We start from the raw sequence: 23,146 nt of genomic DNA, 5'->3' as shown, positions 1-23,146 counted from the left end.
AAAGCATTTAAGATATTTAAGATATATATAAGATTATATAAGATAAAATATTTAAGATATTTAAGAGGATAAGATCCAATTTGTACATAATGACATGAATCTAGAGTTCGGTACTTTAATGAAGACAAAAATAAATGTATATCTTGATAAAACTATGTCAGTGTCAAGATTATCATCTTCTTGAGATGAGATTTGGAATGAACTTTTTGACTGTGCTGCAAATGAAATCCTGTCTTTGAGCCAGACTCTTGAAGGACAGTAGAAAATGTGTCAAGATGTGGGAGCACTGTAATGTCGTGGTAGCAATGTGTGCCTGGGAGGTCATCCCTGTTAGAAACCTTTATTTATAGTTCCCCTGAGACAAAATACCTGCAGTTATATCTGCAGGAGATAAAGCTTAATAAATGTCGTCTCTAAATATCATGTTCCAAGAAGATGTTTTGCCTAATAGTTTTAATGGTCTGTAAGTGGAAGCTTTAGCTTCTACTTTCTGCATGTGGAAGTGTATATATCAAGATTGTTTTGCTGGTTTTTAAGACAGGAGTGAAAGAGACATTCCTTTTGGTATTGTTAATCATCATTAGAAATAAAAGCAGAGAACAAAGTTTTTAAAAAAACAGTTCTGTGGTTCAGGAGTAAGAGTTTCACTGATTCTTAGAGTATGAAATTAGTTCAGCCTTTTCAAAATGTTTTTTACTTTATTTCTCATAGGTTGTGTCTAGTCTTAAAATGACAAGATTCTGTTCTTTGGAAAAGGAAGTAATTTCTTTCTATGATAGTAGAATTATTATTATTATTGTTATTGTTGTTGTTGTTATTATTATTATTGTTATTGTTGTTATTATTATTATTATTATTATTATTATTATTATTATTATTATTATTATTATTATTATTATTATTATTATTAAAAACACCTTTTGTGTTTTATGTCCACTGTATCTCATACCCTTTTTAATTAAACAGCCTCTTATTTCTGTATGGTCTCTTGTATTTTCTGGCTTTGTATAAAATACTTCTTCAAATAAAAATACTACTGAATAGTACCACCCAAAGTAGAAAACATCAGGAAGTGAAAGTGGGACATCTGTTCTAGACATTTCATCATCGCTGATTTGAAAAAGAAGGAATAGGAATGGTTTGTTCATCACTTCATAAAGACTGTGTTTTCCAGTGATTAAACTGTATCCTCCTAAGTGTGATATTTGTGCAGCTGTTCAGCAAATAAATATTGACTATAATGTATGATAAATATTACATGTGGGCCAAAAGCTGAAGTCCCTGAGAGAAATGTTGATTCAATAAGAGGCCTGAGTGTGGAATGCAGGGGCTGTGCTTACCATTGGTATAAGTGCTCTGTCCCCATGGATGTATATAGCATGAAATGCAGCACACCTATTCTCTCCTTGCCTCTCCACTCTAAATATTCATGAGTCAATGCCTATGGGCAGCTCTTCACATGTTTGCTTTATGCATGTGAGTAGTCCCAGAGGGGTGAAGGGACTCCTGCAGATAAGTGGCTGTGTCTGCTCTGCTCACATCAGTGGGAGTCATTTTACAAATTTCATGGCAGCAGTGACAATTGCTGAAGACTCTCCTGCCTGCAGCTTGGCCTGATAGCACCTAGTAGAGCTACACGCTCCCTCATGTTATCTTGGGTTTTCACCTTAGTTACCTAACCCAGGTTAAAGAACACCTTTTTACCCTCTACACAATGATAAAAAATCTGTATATTTGCCATGGGAAACAAATAACAGCTTATCTGATATACAGGGACACTCATAATATATTGTAGCATTGGCACAGTCAGAGGTTAGTAATCAACACAGACTCAGTTTCCAAGGCTTAAAAGTCTTGTAATCCATGACAAGTGACATTTCCATATTTCTTGTCTCAGTTTTGTTTATGCTTGTGCATGCCATGTGAGTCATGCAGGCTGTTGCTGAAGTTGAGCAATCGGCTCAGCGCAGATTTGTTTCTCTTGAGGAACAGGAGGATCTTGTTACTTGCTGCTCTTGCGTGGCCACTCTATTAGAGAAGCCATGTTTTGACCTTTGGGCTCGTTATTTTGTGTAACGTGAGGCTGGGATCTTGCTGACTTGCAGTCTTTGGGCCTTCTTCCCTCACAGTGCATTCGTTAACCACCCATGCCTGAGCCTGGGGGAGTAGCAGTTGTGCCTTCTGCTGTATTTTGTAGGCCACCTGTCTCCTCTGAGTGTTGACCAAACACCACAAAAGATGTGTCAGCTGCTCTTGCTGACAAACTTGGCCCTGGTTGACGGAGAAACAGAAAGTGGGGCAAAAAGGTAAAGCTTTTCACAGCCTGGGGAGTCAGGGGAAGAACTGCAGCCTGGCCTTTCTGCTTCCTCCACAGCAGCACCTGTGTTTTGTATTTGTGATAAAGCATAATAGTAATGCCTCCAGCTGCTGCATTGTACACTGATAGAGTAGCTCTCCAAGGACTTTACAAGAGAGCTCAGTGTTGCTTCTGTTTTACAGAGCAGGAAGAGGTGTGGGGAGGCAAAACAGCACATCCCAGCATTTAGTCAGGAGGAGGAGGATCCCAAGGAGGATCCCAGCCTCAGATGTGGGGGTTATGCTTCAAGTCCACAGGGGGTGAGTAATGGGAAGCCTCCATGTTTCATGCTTCCTTCATCTGGAAGCCACCTAGCTGGCCCTGTGCCCTGCAGGCCACCACAGCCACAGGCCAGGCCTCCTGGTACACCTATACCTGGTGTCTGCCCAACACCTGATTTTGTCTCAGGCTGTGGCTGTGTGGTAGAAAAATGCCATAAAAACAGCCTGTAGACCCCATTGCCACAGGCGCAGTCAAAGGAACAGGCTGCCAACAGCCTCAGCCCCCTCAGTCCGGTTGTCTTCATGGTGTAAGCCCCTTGGCTATGGCTGCAAAGAGGGCAAGGAGACACCGCTCCGTCTGGGGGCTGAGGCAGTCACCCAGGCCCTGTGGGGTGAAGGCATTGCCTTAGTGTTAGCACAGCCTGGCAGGCCCTTCAGGAGTGTTCCTAAAAAGGGTTTCTCTGTGGATATCCCAAAAAAGCTGAAATCCACACCAAACAATTCAGGGTTCAAGAAAAGGCCCGAGTTTACAGAAAATCAGATCTTTTTGATTTTGATTCAGGCTACTTTTAGTTATCTCAAGGACCAGCAGTCACTAAGGGCTTTGAGAGTGTAGACCAGGATAAAATTGTGGATTATGTGTTTAAATTTTGACTGATGATGATGATTATTATTATTTATGTATTTATTTATTTTTATTTTCTAGTTCCAAAATCTCTGCTGTTGAGTAAAGAGTTTCCCAGCTAAAACAGTTTACAGTCACAGGATGCAAACAGTACAGCTTTGACTCACACAGACTTTAGTCAGTGAACTAGACTCATGCTTAGGCAAAGGAGACAATCTCTCAGCAAAACAAAATTCAGTTAGTCAGTCTGCAAGGCTACTAGATTAATGAAAATAAGAACTATTCAGTGCAAGATAGCTTTTAACAATATGATGTACTCAATCAGTGGATTACATCAGAAACTGAGTCAAAGCCTTACTTTTACAAAGATTGGAGCTGCAAATCTGTCTAGACAAGCAAATTACATCAGGAGAAAAAAAAAAAAAAAAAAAAAGAAAAAACCCTCTAAACCACTGAATCCTAAAGTTGTAAACAGTCTGTTATCAAGACTGGTAACACAGACAGGGCCCTACTGTTCTCAAGGACCACCCACAATGAGAAAGAATTTGATATGGCAGCTTGCCTGAAAATTTTATTTGCTATATACTGGTATGTGGTAACAACATGAAGGAGTTGTCAGAGTGAGGAGGGCTTTGCTGAGGGAGCAGCTGATAGGATTGGCCTTGATAGTGACTGCAGTATGCACTTGAGAAAATGTCAGTTCTCCTAAAACACACAGAGAAATTGAGAGGTTGCAAATGGCATCCTTGGCAATTATACTGTGTCCTCTCATCTTTTGCTTATAACAGTACTTCAGGAACCTCAGATGAATCACAACCTGTGTGTAAAAGGCCAATATTTATTTTATTTTATTTTATTTTATTTTATTTTATTTTATTTTATTTTATTTTATTTTATTTTATTTTATTTTATTTTATTTTATTTTATTTTATTTTATTTTATTTTATTTATTTCCAAAGATCTTTCTTGTTTAAGAGCATACTTGCAGGCACTATGCATGCTCTTTAAGCCATGATAGTATATATCTTGGTACATTTGGGCTTCTGGGGGTGAAGGCAGAGTTCAATATTGCATCTAAGAGTTTTCCAAAGTGAGACAGACTATCAGTCACTGTCTGTGACTGCAGCAGAAGTGTGGCAGACATCTGGTATAAACTGCCCCTTGACATCCCTCTGCATCTCCTGGGCCAGCCATGAGACAATGAGAGCTTTCTAAACCCCATTTTCAGCCTTGGATATTGAAGCTAGGTACCTAAATCCACACTTACACAGTTAGGTCCCCATTTTAGGGTTGTATATGTGATTTACATTCAAATTTCTAGCAAGTTTGCTCAGAAAGTTGAAAAAGAGTGAACAAAATACATGTCTGACCAGTCTCCTGCTTGGAGCTTGGTGTAATTTAACCTTTCAGAAATGATTAAAAACAAGAGTAACTGAAATGTTTATATAAAACATATTTCAAACCAAAACTATCTAAACTTCTCCTGATGTTTCAAATCTAAGTGAATCTGGGCATTTGTCATGAAAAACTATAGCAAATGGACCAAAAAAGAAACAACCTGTGAAACAGCTCTGCTCTGCCCCTCCTTTTTTATTTTTATTTTTTAATTTAATTTTATTTTAGTGTGTGTGTGTGTGCGCGTTTTACTTTTTGGTTGCCAAGAAAGAAAGCTGAATTAAAAAAAAATATATATATATATATATATTTTAAATCTGGCTAGCATTACTGGCTACTTGCACAGTGAAGAAAAGTACAGGAAAGGCAGCCAGCCCAGGAGGGCTATTACATTCCTCTCTCCCCTTCTCTTCCTTCTGCCACTCTGCAAACTTCAGAGCTGAACGGTGCAGAGCGGAGTGGAGAGCAAGGTCAAACACAGCTTTATATGCTGAAGCCCAACTTGATAGCTTTGCTAGCACAGGGGGAGAGTGTAAAATCTACTGGAGGTAGACCCAGTATAGTCTTTACCTCCCTGAAGTACTGAGGCAATTAGGATTGTAACTACCCTACGAATATATAAAAAATACATTGGGATCTCCCATGCAAACTTTTGAAGATGCTAACGATGGGAAAATTCTGTGAGGCTGAATAATGGTGCTTGCTACTGTTTGAGATGATAAAGGCAGGCCTATTTCAGCACAAACACAGACTTTGTGACCTAGAAGAAGTTCTTGCTGCATTGTGATTGCAGTTTGTTTGTGCTGGGGAAGTGTCTCCAGTGAATAGTTCCACGGAAGTTAAATCAATGGACATCAAACTTCTGCTCACTGTCTTTGAACAGACAAGTGACCTGGGCTTTTATAGGATAAGCAACTAACAGATACAAATAATGGTAAAAATAATTTTTCATGCAAAAATACTTGGCAAGGGGAAGAAATCAAAGGCAGTATTGCTTTGACGTAGACTGAAGTGTACTTAGATGTGATACAGAGGGGAAGAGGGGATGACTCCAATGCCTGAGCTGGAGCAATAAGGGTGAAATGATCTATGCTGAGGCAGCTCTCACATAGACCCAGTTTGTGGTTAGAGGTGATCATTAATGCAAAGTGTCCCTCCTTGGAGACAAGGATGTTCACCCCACATCAGGGATACTGACACATGAAGACACTTCCATGGAAGACTTAATAACACAAGTGCAAGGAAGGCTGGTTAATATTGCTACTACTTAATGAGTTACAACATGGTAGCACTGCAAGCACAGCAAAATATAATTACAGAATCATAGAACCACAGAATGGATGAGGCTGGAAGGGACCTCTGAGGGACCTCTGAGGTTGGAAGGGATCATCTAGTCCAAGCCCCCTGCCGAGCAGGATCACCTAGAGCACATTGTGCAGGATGGCATCCAGGCAGGTTTTGAGTATCTCCAGAGGAGACTCCACAGCTTTTCTGGGTGACCTGCTCCAGTGCTCTGTCACCCTCACAGTGAAGAAGTGTCCCCTTATATTCAGCCGGAACCTCCTGTGCTTCAGTTTGTGCCCATTGCCTCTTGTCCTCTGGCCAGGTATAACTGAAAAGAGACTGGCGCCATCCTCTTGACACCTTCCCCCCAGATGTTTATATACATTGATGAGGTGTCCCCTCAGTCTTCTCTTTTCCAGAGAAGAGGCCCAATTCTCTCAGCTTGTCCTTGTATGAGAGCTGCTTCAGTCCTCTAATCATCTTAGTAGCCCTCTGGAGTTGCTCCAGTAGCTCCATGTCCCTCTTGTACTGGGGAGCCCAGAACTGGACACAATATTCCAGGTGAGGCCTTACCAGGGCTGAGCAGAGGGGGAGAATCACCTCCCTTGACCTGCTGGCAACACACTTCCGAATGCACCCTAGGACACCGCTGGCCTTCTTGGCCACAAGGGCACATTGCTGAGTCTTGGTCAGCCTGCTGTCCAACCAGACTCCCAGGTCCCTAATTCTTGCCATAAAGAATGTGCAGCCCAAAGTAACTGCTTAAAGAAAAAATAAAAAATAAAAATAAAAAAGATGCAACATATAGTATTATTATAACTGCTTGAACCTTCTCAGGCTAATCCAACTTCTACTCGTGTGCCCTACTAGCAGGCACACTACTGTGATAGATCCCACACAAGTACTGAGCTATCAGCATGGAAAGCAGGTCAAGACAAAGATTTCCAGTGACCTCAGTGGGCTTTAGCTCAATGCCTAGTGAGACAGAACAACTCTTTGCAGAAAAATAAATAAATAAATAAATAAAATAAAAAATAGAGAGAGAGAGAGAGACATCATTTGATGAGTCTGGATATTGTCTTTCAAACAAGGGTATAGTGGGACAAGCCAGTTTACTTAGCTACTTGGTGCTGATAGGGTGCTTGAGATAGCACAAATTTATTGCACGGAAGTGCAATTTGCCTCTTACCAAATATTGAACTGCTGTTGCTGAGAGAGAAACTAAGAGAACGAAACTTCAGAGCTTAAGTACTAGTGTGGGCCAGGACCACTGATCCATTGGTTGGCCTCATCCTGGGGACAGAGCTGGGTGTGCATGTACCCTGTGGGGACAGGGCAGGTCGCGTGCTGCTCAGTCGTTGCGCCATTGTCTCGAGGCACATCTTTTCTCGTGTCCTGGAAAACAGGAAGCACGGCCCGGAGGTGGGGCCTGGGAGCAGTAAATCAAGTGGCCTCGCCGCTAAGCGGCGCTGCAAGAGCACGTAACTGAAACACCAGGAGCAACACAACCAGCTTGTGCACGGAAAGTGCCACCTACCTGTCGCTCAACATCTACGGAAAACGAACCTGTTCGGGAGCACGCAGAAAACAAGACTTAACAGCGAAAAGAAAGAAAACAGAAAAAAGTCGGAATTAGGAGAACAAGTTAGGTCGTTAGCTCGTATGGGCACCACTGTCTAAATAGGTTAAAAATTGTGGGGAGTCACGCAGATAACTGAGCACACACTGCCGCGCGGGGGCACTATGACCTCAAAGTAAAACCACGACAGACATTTTATCCCTTTATTTTGCTGCTTCTAACATCGTGGTAAGTTTCAGTCATTCATTTGATTTCTCCGTCCTTGAGTATATGCAGTCTTCTTCTTTCTTTCTTCCCTTTTCTATTTTTTGAAGGAAGAAGAAAAGTCAAAGCCAAATCAAATGCTGTTTTCAAGAGTGTTTTTCTTGAGCAAGAGCTCAGCAAAACCCAAGTGAAGACATCAGAGCTTGCAATCTTTGCTCTGAACCCAGCTGTACACAGACCACAGCACGTTTCAGCTCCACGCTGAGCTGGAAAGTCTGGCAATCCAACACAAAATCTTGCCTTTCATACATCTCTTAACAGTGTGCCATGGCCATTAATAACTTCCAAAAGAGCCAACCAGGCATGCTCACACCAAAAGCCCACTAAGTCAACACAGTATTGAAGAAGGTTCAATGCTACAGGAGAGCATCCCATCAGAGCACACCTGGTTCTGGTTTAAGTCTGCTCTGCCTGCAGACTTCGATCTAAATCCCCTATGTTGTTCTGTTCCTATCCACAGGCTAACATATGGCTAGGAGTCAGATCATCTGACTCTTTTACAGGCTCTTATCTTTCACTGTGCTCCACACAAACAGAAATGCTTCTAGATCTTGTTCTGGGAGAGCAAACAATGGTATAAGTGACATTAAGTAAGTAAAATACCTGTTTGCCTTTGAAAATCATGAAAATGTGTTATATGTTCTTGCTGATCAAAGTTCATTATGTCACCCATTTTGTTACAGATACAGATTTGTTGTTGTATTCATTTAGTATTTACAATATATAAGGCTTTAATCTGTTGCTCAAATTTTCTAGTTTGTTCAGCTATGTTTTTTTCTTTCCTTGATCAGTAATACTTAGTGTGAAAGTGTCACAGAGTGTTAATGCCACCTTTTTATTCTAGTCTGTTTTTTCACCTGCACCTCCTTTCTAATCCACTCCACTCCTCACTCCCCAGCCTACATGTATTGGCTCAGCAGCACTGGTGATTTAAAATCATACTGAACATTTCACTCGAAACAGAAAGGAAACCTCTCAAATGCTACCAGAATGGCATCCTCCCTTGTCCACAGGCAGACAAGACAGCACCTGGGCCTCCTGAAGGCACATAGGATAAAGAAAAGTAGAGAGAAGTAGGTTGAAAAAGGAATGATTATCTGCATCAGCATTAACAGCCAAAGAGAGTTCCCTGTGCAACTGCAACTGGCCTGGAGGCAAATTCAGAGTTGCAAAGGCCTTGGAGCAAGGCTTCATGTTGTCCTCAGCAGCACAGCCAGGCTGTCACACACATATCTTTTTCCTTTTTAGCAATTTTTGTGCACACTGTGTCCTGAATCACCTTAAATTGAAAAATATAGGTCTGACTTTCCAAAAATGTAAAATGGGTTCTGAGTTGATGTGATGGTTACAAGACAAGAAACAGTTGCAACTTGAGCCAATTTAAGTCACCTGATGGCATAATATCTGATATATACATGTGAGTTGGGATTTCCTATTATTTTGTTGTAAAGCATACAGACCACCTTATCCATCTGAAGGAGTTCATTCCAGTGGTCTACAGGCAGGGAAGGTTTGCTGCAGCTAGTGATATGTTCACTTCATCTCCTGTGTTCGCTTGATCTCAGGCACATGGGTAGATCATTTTGGGAAACGGCTTCACAAACACCTTAAGTTGGTTTTGGTCTTTGGGTGGGACCACCATATGGGAAAATTAAAGCCCCTTTAAACATAAAGATACACAAAATCATTTTTTCCAAGCATGAGACCAATGCTTCACACCTTAGATCAAAGTTCTCTCTTTACTTAGTTTCTCTCTTCTCTCCTGTTTTCTGGTGACCACATGTCTTGGTCACCCATCACCTTGGTCAGAGCCTTCCACTGAAGAAAGGTTTGCATCATAGGGAAACATCCAGTGGAGTGGATGAGGTGAGAGAGAAGAGGTGGTTGGTGAGAGGAAGGAGAGACTTAGAAGAGGGAGAAGAATTGGAGCTGAGTGAAAAAGCTGCTTGGAATATGTGAGCTCTGGACATAACCTGTAGTGTGACAACATAAGGAAGAGGGCTGTGGACAAAAATATGGGAAATTTGTCACAGCTGAGGTACTAGAACAAGGAGCTAAGAGAGCAAAAGCAATAGGCATGATGATGGAAATTCACTTGTGAGGCAAATACTTAATGCCCAAGGGCGTGAGGATGGAATTTATTTATAGGGGTAACTGAAGAAACAACAGGCAAGATCATTTGTTTCTGGACTCTGTGTTTTAAAGGCAATCAAAATATATAATTTTTCAAAATCAGGCTTGTACACAGACATGCACGCATGGCACAGAGCAAGCCTGTGGAGTTGCTGTAGAAGCTCAATCCTGGCCATTCTTATTCCTAAGTGTCCTGAGACTCCTCCCTGTCGCATGGACACATGGACATGCACATGGACATGTATGACCAAAGCCCAGATCCATCCCATTTCTTCTTTCTCCTTCTCTGCAGTTAGCGTATGTTGCAAGCAAGGCTTCAGTCACATAGTGGGAAAGGGCTGGTAGTTATGTCGTCCCTTGCTGCTCTCTGCAAGAAGCTGTGTGGCCCGCCCTACTCAGCAGGTTCTCCCATGGCATGACAACTGCTGTAGTTCTGTGCTTTTGAAAAATACTGCTTTGAGATGTGAGCTTTTTCCTTTTGAAATAAATCTGTTCATCTGAGACACTGAAATGAGCTGTTTGGGTGTACAGCTCTGATAACGTTAGGGCAGTTTCATGTTTCTGTCTCCTAATTTTGATAGTTTACAGTAACTTTGCTTCTAAACGCATTTCTTCTAATCACTCTTCTGGGGCTGTTTTTTTTTCCAGGACAATGCAGCACAGCCCATAGCCTTCAGTTTTAATTAACACTTGATTTTTTTTTTTTATTTTTTATTTTTTTTAGTAAGGAAGTTATCCAGACTTTAATGACTAAAACTTCTGAAGATATTTTATATATATCACTCTTAACCACTTGCACCCAAATACAATATGTAAGTCACTCAGAATGAGTAAACAAAGCACATTCTGCTTTATTTCCAGAGCTGCAATGGTTTTGAAAAGGAGGATGTTTAATGACATATTCTGCACAAAGAAACAGCAGAAGCTCTTGGTGTCTGACACAAATGTTCGCAAAAGAGTGTCTAACTATCCTCACATGCTGATTTTATAGATCCAGACTTTAGAAGGCAGCTTTCTTCCCTGAAAGCTCCACCCACATCATAAATCAATAAATAGATCAATAAATAAAGTGACAAAATGCCTCTGCTGCTGATACACAGTAGATGCCAGTTTCTGTTCCTATTCTGTTTGGCAGATCCAAATGAATGGCACAGAGTGGGTGGCTTGTATGTTGATAATCACCTTGATTTCCAGAGCTGCCTCCATTATTAAACCATGTCGCTGATCCCATCTGGATTACAGAAACCCGTCTTGCTGATGAAATCACAGAGGATTTCAGTAAAAGCTGAATAATATTCTTTTAATACTGAATAACTCTGTGTAGACCTGGCAGTGCTTGCAACATCAGCATATGGCAAGCACATGCACAACATGTTGTACTCTGAATCTATTGTTTAAGTTTGTTTCCAGCAGTTTCAGTCCAGACAAATCCATTGCTAATAAATGAGTTGTGATGGTTTGTTGGGAGTGAAAGATGTTATAGTAGAGGAACAACTACCCCACCCCCCTGCCTTTTAGGATAACATTAAAGCAATTTTAAATAAATGTTGTACACAACATTTTTTTAGTACAAGCAGGTCTGGCAGAAAGAAAGAAAACTGCATGGTGTAATGAAAATGAAGCAAATTTTGCTAGGAAAGATAATGCCCTTTATGAGATTAATGGTTATACTTGCAAAAAAATGTCAAGTCTTACAAGCACATATGCCCTTCTTCATGTCCTTATGTAATAAAAGATATTGCCTCTCCTGACAAACCTTGACTCCTTTAATCCTTCTACCATCACAGCTACGTCAACACAGCTATTAGTATAATGAATTCATATGCCTGTGGAAAACCTACACAGATACTTTTTCATTAGTTGAAAAGTTCAGAATCTACTTCTGGTATATCTAAAGATACACTGTCAGCCATATCTTCCTTCCTTCCTTCCTTCCTTCCTTCCTTCCTTCCTTGCTTCCTTCCTTCTTGTTTTCCTGCTTTCCTGCTTTCTTTTGCTCTCTTTCTCTCTTCCTCTCTTTGATGTCTTACAATGTTACGGTGCTTGCAGTTGAAATGAAAAACAATGTATTTTCTTATACTACTTAAAAAAAAAAATAAGAATTATATGGACTTTGGGGTATTCTATAGTGTAGATGCAGACCTTTGCCCAACACAGACAATAACTTTTCTTTTTTCACTTCTTCTTAGGGACTCTGCAAAGGCAGCTTTTGGCTTTCCCAGGTGCTGTGCAGTTCTTGCAGTGGACACATTCTTAACCCCATTTAAAAGTGAAATAAGTTACTACCTTTTCACTGACAGAAGGGCCACCCATCACTGTCTGATATGGTGGGTGTGTTCACAAATGCAGTAATAGGTGGTAACTTCTCCCATGTGCCTGGTGACAGAATGAGGGGAAATGAGCTAAAGTTGCACCAGGAAAGGTTTAGGTTGGATATTAGGAAGAACTTTACTGAAAGAGTTGTTAGGCATTGGAATGGGTTGCCCAGGGAAATGGTGGAGTCACCATCCCTGTAGGTCTTTAAAAGACATTTAGATGTAGAGCTTGGTGATATGGTTTAGTGGAGGACTGGTTAGTGTTAGGTCAGAGGTTGGACTGGGTGATCTTGGAGGTCTCTTCCAACCTAGATGATTCTGTGATTCTGTGAACTTCTCTTTCAGTGCATTTTCACACCCTTCAGTTGCTGTGGACTTCCAAACTATGGATGTCCAATCTATGGTGCCAATGGTGCCTGTGGTAAAGGTGGCTGACTTCTCCAAAGCTGTTCCTGCACATGGATTTGGCCTTCTGCTCTTTCATCATCACCCACTTCCTTCTGAGACCTTAATTTCCACTGTGGGATGTACAGTCCCCAGGGAAGAAGTGCAGAGAGACAGTACATCCTGTCACCTGGCATGCTCAACTTTGCTTGCTGCACCTGGGGCTGGCACCAGCTGGCATTCCTCTCTCACAAGAACTACTCTTGGGTGCCAGGGCTCAGAAACTCTGCAGCTGTCCCTGGCCCTGAGCGATGTACAGCTGAGCCCTGTAGGGCAGCAGTGCAGTCATGCTGGGGGTCAGGTGTTCCTCAAGCTCCAGCATGGATCAGTCTGAACTGGGTGTGCACTGCCGGAGAGACACGGAGGGAGAGATTGTGTATGCAGTGGTGGCATTCAGTTTATGTCTCTCTCAGAAAGTACTTTCTCTGATGACCATGGAAGGAGGCAGAGTTTTCCTGGGTGCTGGGATGCATGGAGTTGCTTTCTCCTAGCTGTGTGACTGTCTTGCTGGGTCCAGCAGCACCACACATTGCGTTGATGTAGGGAAACCTGCACCGTAGCCTGGACATCAAGTGTAACACCTGGCTAAGCCCAGGCAGTCTCAGGGCCATGCAAGCCCTTTTCTACTTCTGAACATGCATATAGGCACATGTGTTGCTGGGGGACTAGACCTTTTAGCATTCACAGAAATAAAGTATGTGTGAAACATATGTCATGTCTCCCCCACACACACACATGCATGAAGTGAATGCTCTGAGACTGTCAGGTCATTTATAATGCCGTTTGGTTTTTATTGCTAAGCAGACACAAAATTATTCATGTACACATCTTGCATATTCACAAATTATTTTCAGCTGTTATAAAGTAATAAATATTCTCATGCACCTGGCCATAATGGCACTGCAATTCTTACATATCCCATTTGCCTTTCTCCCATAATTTCCTTTAGAAGTACAATGTTGGCCTGTAAGGTTTCAGAAGCATGACAATTATTTTACTCTGCTATAAGAAAATAAAGAGAGGCCGATGAGTAAAATACACTGCTATAAAATATGCCTTGAGCTCAGAGATAGCAATATTAAAGAACCGGTTGGGTTGCTGATCTTTGGAACCCAGCTCTTTGTTGCTTTGACTGTAACCATACCCTTTGATTTGGCAGTAAGTAGCCAGGACCACATAACTCTTTTATTTCTGTGGCACCATTCACATTCCTTGCACACTTTAAGTCATAAAACTCATACCCATTCTTAAAGGCTGTCACGACACAGACTTCATAAGGGGAGAAAGTTTCTTTAAGTAAAATTCTGGCAAGAATAAAGGCAGCACTGGCCCAAATGAGGCTGCTCCCCCCCCTTGCAATAATGAGATGACACAACAACAGCCCCGAGTTGTTTTGTTAGAAGAGCCCAGCACTTGTGCTGCTGTCTTCCAGAGAAGAGCCTCTTCCCTCCAAGACCACACATCGAGTGCAGCAACCGCGGCGGCGCTTATCAAACCCAGCATTCAGAGCGACTCGAGCTGCAGCTGCAGGTCTAGTGCAGGCGTACGGGGAAGCTGCTGTAGCTGCCCCTGCTCCCCATGCAGCAAGGCTGAGGAGCCTCCCCACACAGCACGGTCACAGCACAGGGAGCTGCAGGTGGTTTCCTCCAGGGTTTCCACTCTGCTGGCAGCGCACAGGGCTCCAGACAACAGGGAAGAGAAATAGGCTGTTGTTGTTTTTAAATATTTTTTCCACTGTGCTTTCTAAACATGTGCAAGATTTACCAAAACAAAACAAAACAAAACAAAAAGCCAATAGAGGGCTAGTAGACCTGCCATTTCACTGCTCAGTTGGCAGAACTTTCTGTGTGGTGCTTTGCTAGCAAAATGATGGATAAATGCCATTTGTCCCTGGGGTGTGTTTCTGCTGCACCCCTATCCCCCCCACTGGCTGTGTGGTGCACTGACATCAATTTGTAGTTGTGGGAGTTCACTACCACATAGGGAGCAATTGTTGCCTTTCAAGATGCAGCTTTCTTTTCTTTTGATACCATTAGCCTTTCCTATCAAGTCCAAACACTGGAAAAAATGGGGAGAATAAATCCCACTATGATGCAATTTACAAAGCGTGAAGCTCTAGGATATTAAGATATATTGAAAAGGGTCTTCACTTTGTTCAGTTTGCTCCTATCCACTGGTTTTTGACCTTGGCTTATGCTAATTGACTTGAAGTTTTCTTGCCTTTAGGGGAAAAAACAGAGTGATGTGTATAGGACACATGATTAGGAAAATACTGTCTCTGGTGTCAGGGGAGGAAGGACAGCGTTAAGAAAAATATGTGCCATTTGATCATAGTAGGTCACAATATATTTATGTTTGTAGAAGCAGAAAAATCTTTGGGCCCCATTTAGATACACATTTTGAAAGTATATTGAAAATTTACAGTGGTTGCTCATCAGATGATGTCTGGTATAGGTCCTGACACAGCACGGCTTTTTAGAAAAGGCATTTAAAATATAACACGAGGTGAAATGTAGTTCTTCAGATTTACGACCATGGGTTATAAAGTGGTAGTCTGGCAGAAAGATCCTGGCAAGGAAAGGAGGATTACAGTGGGTTTTAATATGACTTTGGAATGTAATGAGGGTGCTTTCAATATCTACATATTTTGGTATCTGTTTCTCCTTCCAGGTCTTACACTTCAGCGTTCAACATGCTGAATGGCTGCTGCTATGCACATGATATTGCACTGCTATCACTATTGGATTGCAGCCCAGGGACAAGCCACTGAAGGAATGCCCACTACAAAGAAGAGCACAGCCCCCATCCTACAGCAATGGGATGAGTCACGACAGCACGACAGCACGGAGGCACCCGGAGTGTTTTAAAAACGTGTTTTGGTAGCCCAAGTCTCCTCACCTTTTGCGTCTGGTGAAAGATGCTTAATTTCTGGATCACTGAATGCCATGCAGGACAAGATCCCAGGCAATGTAATGTGGCAGTGAAAGATGCAGTTGCCCATACTGCCCCACAGTTGCAGTGACACTGTGGTGAAAAGGACTTTGAAGCCTTTCTTGTTGTCAGATGTTCAGGACGGCAGGGAGGGGATTCCTGCTATGTTAACTGCTCAGCAGAGAAGATATCCTGCTCACCGCCACCCCACCAGCAGCTCCTCTAAAAATCATTACAATATTAACAAACCTATTCTGTTTCTGCTCTTTTTTTTTTTTTTTTTTTTTTTTCTATATTGGGGATTCACAAATATGGGATTTGCACTGCTAAACACAAATTGTGCCTTTTTTTTTTTTTTTTCCCAGTAGGTGGAAGGTTGAGAAGCTCCTTAGAACACGGCTTAATCTGTGGAGAAATGGGGAACTCAGCTCACCCACTCCATAAAGAAAGTTTCGAAGGAACTTTCCTTGTTAAAATTCCTCCTGTTAAAAAGCTGTGAAGTCTAAAATTTTAACCGAACAATAGTTTTCCATACAAAAGGGCTCTTCAGTCTGTAGTTCCTCTCTAAGCAGTTCCAAATCACCCTGGCTTCAATAAGCTCAGATCCTCAAACAATCAGCGCAGGAAGCAGTGTGACTTCTATAGGTTTAGCAGCTGTTCGATGTGCTCTGTTGTGGGTCTGTCTATCTATGTGCAATTTTGTCATGTTTTTCACTGACTTCCATTATTGTGTCTATCAGACATGACACAGAAGAGATTAATTTTTAAATGGCATGTGTGTGGGGGAGGCATTGCCTATATCTCTTTTTTTTTTTTTTTTCCTTTTTCATTAGGTTGTAGACAAGAGTCCCACTTACTAAGGCTGTAAATGGTCTCTCCATAGGGTAGCAATTTAAAAAAAGGACTATCTGAGCTTCTTGAAGCAGACAAATGATTTGCAGTCCCATGTGATGACTAGTGTCAGTATTATTTATTTATCTAATGGAAAACATGCTGAATTCAAAAAAACGAAGGCCAAGATTTTCTACAGAAAATGTTCCCATGATTTTTCTTCAGAAAAGACAAATAAATAATAAATGCTTACATTTTCAGTCCTCTGTAAGAGGATCAGTAAAGCTGACATATATTTGAGATTAAATGTATTTCCATTTCATGCAGTCTAATCTCATCAGTAGCCTTGCTTTCTCACATAAAAAGGGGTGTGTGCAGTGGATTGGGTACTGTACATTTGTCTTGTCTCTTACTAAGTGTAATCAGACATTCACTGGCAAACTGCTGTGTACACATTCATCTGTGCTGCTGTGTTCTGGCAGTATTTGTTCCTGAAGACAAATTTAGGATATCATTAAAAAAACTGCATTTTCCTGTAGTCCACCTGTAGGATTAGCTGGGCATTCAGTCCACAACCAGACAGGAAAATTGGAAAAGTATTGAAGAAAATGGACAAGGCATTTTGCTTAAATCCAACATGCAAAATTCATTCAGAAATGTTTCTGTCTTATAAAATAAAACAAGATAATTTCTAAACAGAATGTCACTTCAAAATGACAAAACAAGCTTTTTGAATTTTGATTTAGGACATCTAAAAAGATTTCTGCTTTTCTCTGTGTGGCCAAAACAGCTTAATGAGTTCAAGGTGAATTCCCATTTTACATGTTACAAAGTAAACATCAGCAAAAAAAACAAACAACCTTACTAAAAACATCTCCTCTCTTTATATGCATTTATTTCTAGATTTGTTTGAAAGATTTTAAGGCCATAAGAGACTGATATTGCCATTAATTTGACTTTCTATGTTACTGAGGCAATATTCTCCAGAAAAAATCCTGTTTCTCTTCCAAAACTCTGTTTCCCCACTTGGAGAGTTTTTGCACGTGTTGAAATTGCCGAGAACGTTAGCAAAGCTGATGATGCCCAGTCTCTGCCAAAAAATTTGCAATACAGAATGGCAAGGTATTTTGGCAGATCTTTTAGCAGAAAACAGCTGTTTTCTAGTTTGGCAGATAGCTGGGGTAGAGCTCTGACTGTAGGAGCCTGGAAAAGGAAAGAAAAGAAAAGAAAAGAAAAGAAAAGAAAAGAAAAGAAAAGAAAAGAAAAGAAAAGAAAAGAAAAGAAAAGAAAAGAAAAAGAAAAGAAAAGAAGAAAAAGAAAAGAAAAGAAAAGAAAAGAAAAGAAAAGAAAAGAAAAGAAAAGAAAAGAAAAGAAAAGAAAAGAAGAAAGAAGGGAAGGAAGGGAAAGGGAAGGGAAGGGAAGGGAAGGGAAGGGAAGGGAAGGGAAGGGAAGGGAAGGGAAGGGAAGGGAAGGGAAGGGAAGGGAAGGGAAGGGGAAGGGAAGGGAAGGGAAGGGAAGGGAAGGGAAGGGAAGGGAAGGGAAGGGAAGGGAAGGGAAGGGAAGGGAAGGGAAGGGAAGGGAAGGGAAGGGAAGGAAGGGAAGGGAAGGGAAGGGAAGGGAAGGGAAGAGAAGAGAAGGGAAGGGAAGAGAAGGGAAGAGAAGAGAAGGGAAGAAAGGAAAAGAAAGGAAAGGAAAAGAAAAGAAAAAGAAAGAAAGAAAGAAAGAAAGAAAGAAAGAAAGAAAGAAAGAAAGAAAGAAAGAAAGAAAGAAAGAAAGAAAGAAAGAAAGAAAGAAAGAAAGAAAGAAAGAAGAAAGGTAGAAAGGAAGGAAGAAAGGAAGAAAGGAAGGAAGGAAAGGAAGGAAGGAAGGAAGGAAGGAAGGAAGGAAGGAAGGAAGGAAGGAAGGAAGGAAGGAAGGAAGGAAGGAAGGAAGGAAGGAAGGAAGGAAGGAAGGAAGGAAGGAAGGAAGGAAAGAAGGAAGGAAGGAAGGTACTGACTTGATAATACAGTAAATCCATAATAGAGATATCAATAGTACAGCATTGTGGTCAACTCAGATGTTTCAGATTAAACGTAACCAAATTTCAGATTACCCAGATATCATACATGTCCTTCTGTTCTAAAAATCATGCAGTGTTTGAATTTATTTGAAATATCAGCCCTTGGTTTGTCCTGGAGCTACTTGGACAATTGGAATTTATCTGCATTCCACATAGATTTCAGCAGACTTTCCACAACATTAAAGTCTTCAGAATGGGAGCTGACAGCTCATTTTTACAATCACGTACTCTCATGCTTGCGTGGCAGTTTGTATATTAATATGATGTAGCTTCGTTTTGTTCTAAATAGTTTAGGATTAAGGCATTAAGTGTCTTTTTATTACATAGGAGAGCTGTTCATTATCTATGTCTGTATCTGCTCTACTGTTTCTTAGTCAGATTTCCACTCTACCTCAAAACAAGTAGTCTGGGTTGGATACTTTGGATCGCATGCTATCTGACAAATCCAGAGAAGCACAGCAGTCAAAACACTGTCTGCAGATGTCCTCTGCTGGAGCTGCACTAAGAAGCATGCTGTGATATTTTGAAGACACATGCTTGCTTGCAAATAACACTTTCTCGAGTGCTCTGTCACTCCTGGGTATATGATCACAGTGTGGGCAGAAGTTGATATCTTACTGGAGTGCAAGGTTTGAGTGTTGGTTTCTCACTTCTTTCCTCCTTGGGACAGATATTGGTAAAGTGTTTATAATCTTGGTACAAGTAAAATGTGTACCAGTGGCTGTACTTAGAAGTTTGTTTTTCATTTGAGGCTTGTAAAAGAAAAAAAAAAAAAAAAAAAAAAAAAAAAAAAAAAAGTGAATTATGTGAATCACTTTGTAATGAGCCAAAATTTGTCAACAAATGTGCAAAAGCTAATTGCTCAGATTCAATCACTACTTGTCAGGTAATACAAGTGTCTTCTCCCTTGGGTACAGGCCAGTACAAATGTCTATTTAAAAATCCGGACTAGTCTCTCCTCCCTTCCCCAGGGGATAGTCTGATACTCAGATTAAAATTATAACATGAAAAGATTGTGCTATGATTCATTAACAAAACATGGGAGCACTTTACTGTAGTTCAAGGTGTCTGACCATTATGACTGTCTACATGGTGAAATATGCGGGGCAAATCTTTTCCAGGGATCCAAAACAAGGTAGCGAGGTTTATAAATGCCCATTGGTTGTTGCTGTAGGTTGCCTCCCCCCCCCCCTCTGAGCATGCATCAGTATCTTGGTTTTTCACTGACTCTGTGTCAGTCAGTATCCATGATCAGCAAGCAGTGACTGAAGAAACACAGACTGGAGTAGTGGCACAAAGCTCAAAATGCATTATTAGGAGAGTTTTAATCTCTCAATGCATAAGGCTATAAACTATGTGCAGGAATGGATGCAGGGTTACATCTTTCAGGCAGACACTTGAGTTATGTGTATGGCCAGCTTGGAGACCAGAGAATAGGTGAGCCAGCTGGTACCAAATACAGGCACCACTTGTCAGAAGGTAATAATCTAGAGGCAGATGCAAGAAATAGTAGAGTTCCTTTTTTTATCAACTGCATTTGCCCACTATACTTCTGTAAATGCGTGGTTAAGCTGTGTATGTAAGTGTTGGTATTTGTATACTTTCAGCATTTTTGCTGGACTATTCCATAGAGGTATCAGACTCTCTGTATCTTCTTCATGCCATGGTTCCCTGTGACGAAGAGAGCCCTCACAGAGTCTGGAGAGGACCCATATGGATTCACCTCTTTCTGCTTGATACCATGAAACTGTAGGAGTGAACTGCTGTCAGTCAGACACAAGACCTCTGAAGTAGATAGGTCTATTTTATCAGTAATCATATTTCTACAAGATTTCATGGCCTGGGCAGAGTGAACCAAATCAGTTCTTGGTGTCCCCTCTTCTGGAGCTTTTCTTTTCCATTTAATAAAATGGTTCAGTTTATTTATTTTAGAGGTGTGGTCCTCATGTGTAAAGAAATGCGTGCACCTTCCTGGCTCCACATACATCATTCTCTGTAGGCCAGCACCCCCCTGTTAAACTGTGAAAGTGAACATTACAAGAATAACTTGTGAAGCTCACTGCATATATAATCAGCATTAACTAGCTTGTTGCAGTGTTTTGTGGGAAAAAGAAGCAAGGAGTGCCCTTCTCAGAGAAGGCTGGTCAGTTCCACACTCAGGACTCGTTTTCACTGCTTCCCTGACAATACAGGATGCAAGTGGGTGCTGCTTCTGCTCCAGTAGATTTCAAAACCACCCAAGGATGTGTGCTTTGAGAAGACTGTTTGTCCACTTCTCACAAAAGTAAGAAAGAGAGGAGGATGACTATGTGTAGTTTTGTAAAACACCAGGGCTGAGCAGGGAAGAGTGGATTAGATAGACTGTAGGGTAGTAAAGCTCAGATGCAGAAAGCTATTTAAGTGCCTTGTTGGCATAAGACAACTAACTATTGCTATTGATCTCAACAGTTGAGGATGAAAAGATCTCATTGTTGGCAAGAAATCACTAACATTTTAATAAAGCATAAAGACAACAGAAAGGTATTTTATCTAAAAGAGAATAGTAAAAAAAATAAAATTAATTCTGCTGTGACCTACTTCCTGAAATTTTTCTCTTCAAGTTTATTTAGACAATTCCATTTCAAATACATACCAATTTTCACTGACACTTTCTGTAAACAGTGATGAGAAGAAGGAAGCTCTAAGGCATGGCTCCTCTCATCCCATGACAAGATGTCTAGATAGGTCACAAAAATTCCTCTGCATGACTGCTGATGGAGTCCCATTTGGTAGTTCATCTCAACTCATATCCAAATGAAGCAGTATTAAATGATAAGTATTCATGAGTTAGAAAATCAATATTGATGTCTACATTTAATGCACCTAATCTTATATGAAATTAATTGCATTCCCTGTTTCTGAGGCACCTGAAACTGAATTGCATTTGGTACTGCATTGCCAATGCCCAAGTGGTTAAAAACTGCTCTAAGAGAGCTGCTGAATTGGTGCCTAGAAGACCCAGGACTAAACTCCCTGGTTTCCCAGTCCACTTTCATGCATGCCTCTGGCTTGTGACAGGACCCAGAGGAAATGGCTTTCTCTTTCCCAGCACGCCTGGAGATCAGGGGAGTATTTTGGAGTGGGCACAGAGGAACTGAAGCTAACCATTAGGGATCCGTGGTGAGAAAGCACTCTCCCCTCTCTCTTCTTTTAAACACAGCATCTGGGGCAACTCTGCAGGTCACAGCTAGCAGAGGGAGAAAGTCTGAAGCCTTTCAGGGCTTTGTAGGTCAAAGTCAACACCTTTGCTTCAATCTGGAAACGCAGCAGGCGAGCAGCAGAGATCACAGAGCACTGGTGTCACACGTTGCCACACTGAGGAGCTGTCAGCAGAAATCCAGTTCAAGGCTTGCTAGAAAAAACAGCAGATAGTAAAAGGTTTGTTTTGCTTCATTTCAGCTGGGTTCTGAGGTTACCAGCCTTCACAGAACGACGACGGCAATGTACATTTTTATAGTCCAACAGAGTTCAGAGCCCTGGTAAGAAAGCAAAGCACTGCTTGGTCAGCTCCATGCAGGCACAACAGTTCAAGGGTTCGTGTTTATTCCCCTCCCAGCTAAGCTGTTTTCCCAAGAACATCTTTGTTACTTTTTGCCATAAAACAAAAGGTCAGGTTTGATGTTGCTCCTAGAAATGTTCTTGTTGTTCTGTTTGTTTATATAACCCCCTTCTCCCTCCATCTGATGAAGAATGAGCTCTGCTGCTTAATGCCAGCTGCACACAGGATGGTGAGAAGAATGACAGACCCCAAAAGGGGGCTGAGGGGCGGGGGACAGAGGGGTGAAAGAAATAAAGGGAAAATAAACAGAGTTTTGCCTCTGGCCATTTGCAAACAGCTTGTGAGATCCTCACATCACACACATTGTTGGGTAGCCTGTGACGTTTCTGAGCACACAAGCTGTCATTTCCTCACAAGGAGTCAGCACTGCTAAACCCTTTCAGGCAACGTGGGTGGGCGCTTTAGAAGACACACTGTCTCATCCCATTCAGGAACTGCCCTCTGTCACTGCACTCCTGGCACGCTGGATGTTTGTTGTTTAAGTAAATAAACCGGCCGGTGTCTCAGGCTAGCTGTGAATGCTGTGTCCTCCCACTACCACCCTTTCCTGGCCACTCCGGGGAATGGGAGGAAAAAAAAAAAACAGCCAAAAGCAACAACAAGATGAAAAAGTTCACAGGGAGCTCCAATGCCACCCACTAAGTCACAACCTACAAATAATCAGTGACCAAATGGTGTCATGAGGGGCCTCAACATCCTGTCAGCACTCAGCCTTCCGATGGGAAGTCCATGGCGGAGGTGATTTTGAAACTATCTTTCCTATCTCTTTCGAAAAGAAGATTCTGGGAAACAGCCATCACGGGACACTTTGGTTTTCCTTGTTTGTTTTTTGGTTTTTGTTTTTTTCTTCTTGTTTTTCCAAATGAACCTTTCATGGTCCAAGTCAGTGGTCAACCTCAGCAAAACTGGAAGAATATTGTCTGAAGCCCTGTTGGCAGCCTGCCTCCTTCCTGGACTAGAGGTCGTGTTTGTGCAGAAGTGAGATGCAAAATCATGAATCTGCACCTGTTTTGTCAAGGGTACACAAATAAGAGTACAAAACAGTGTATTTTCTGTTTTACTGCATCCCCTCTGCCTCATTTCCCTCTGTCAATGTTAATCTACATCAGGA

The sequence above is a fragment of the Netta rufina genome (genome assembly GCF_964035555.1).
Source record: "Netta rufina genome assembly, chromosome: Z".
In the NCBI taxonomy this organism is placed as follows: Eukaryota; Metazoa; Chordata; class Aves; order Anseriformes; family Anatidae; genus Netta; species Netta rufina.
Note: the sequence above shows the minus strand (reverse complement) of the source record.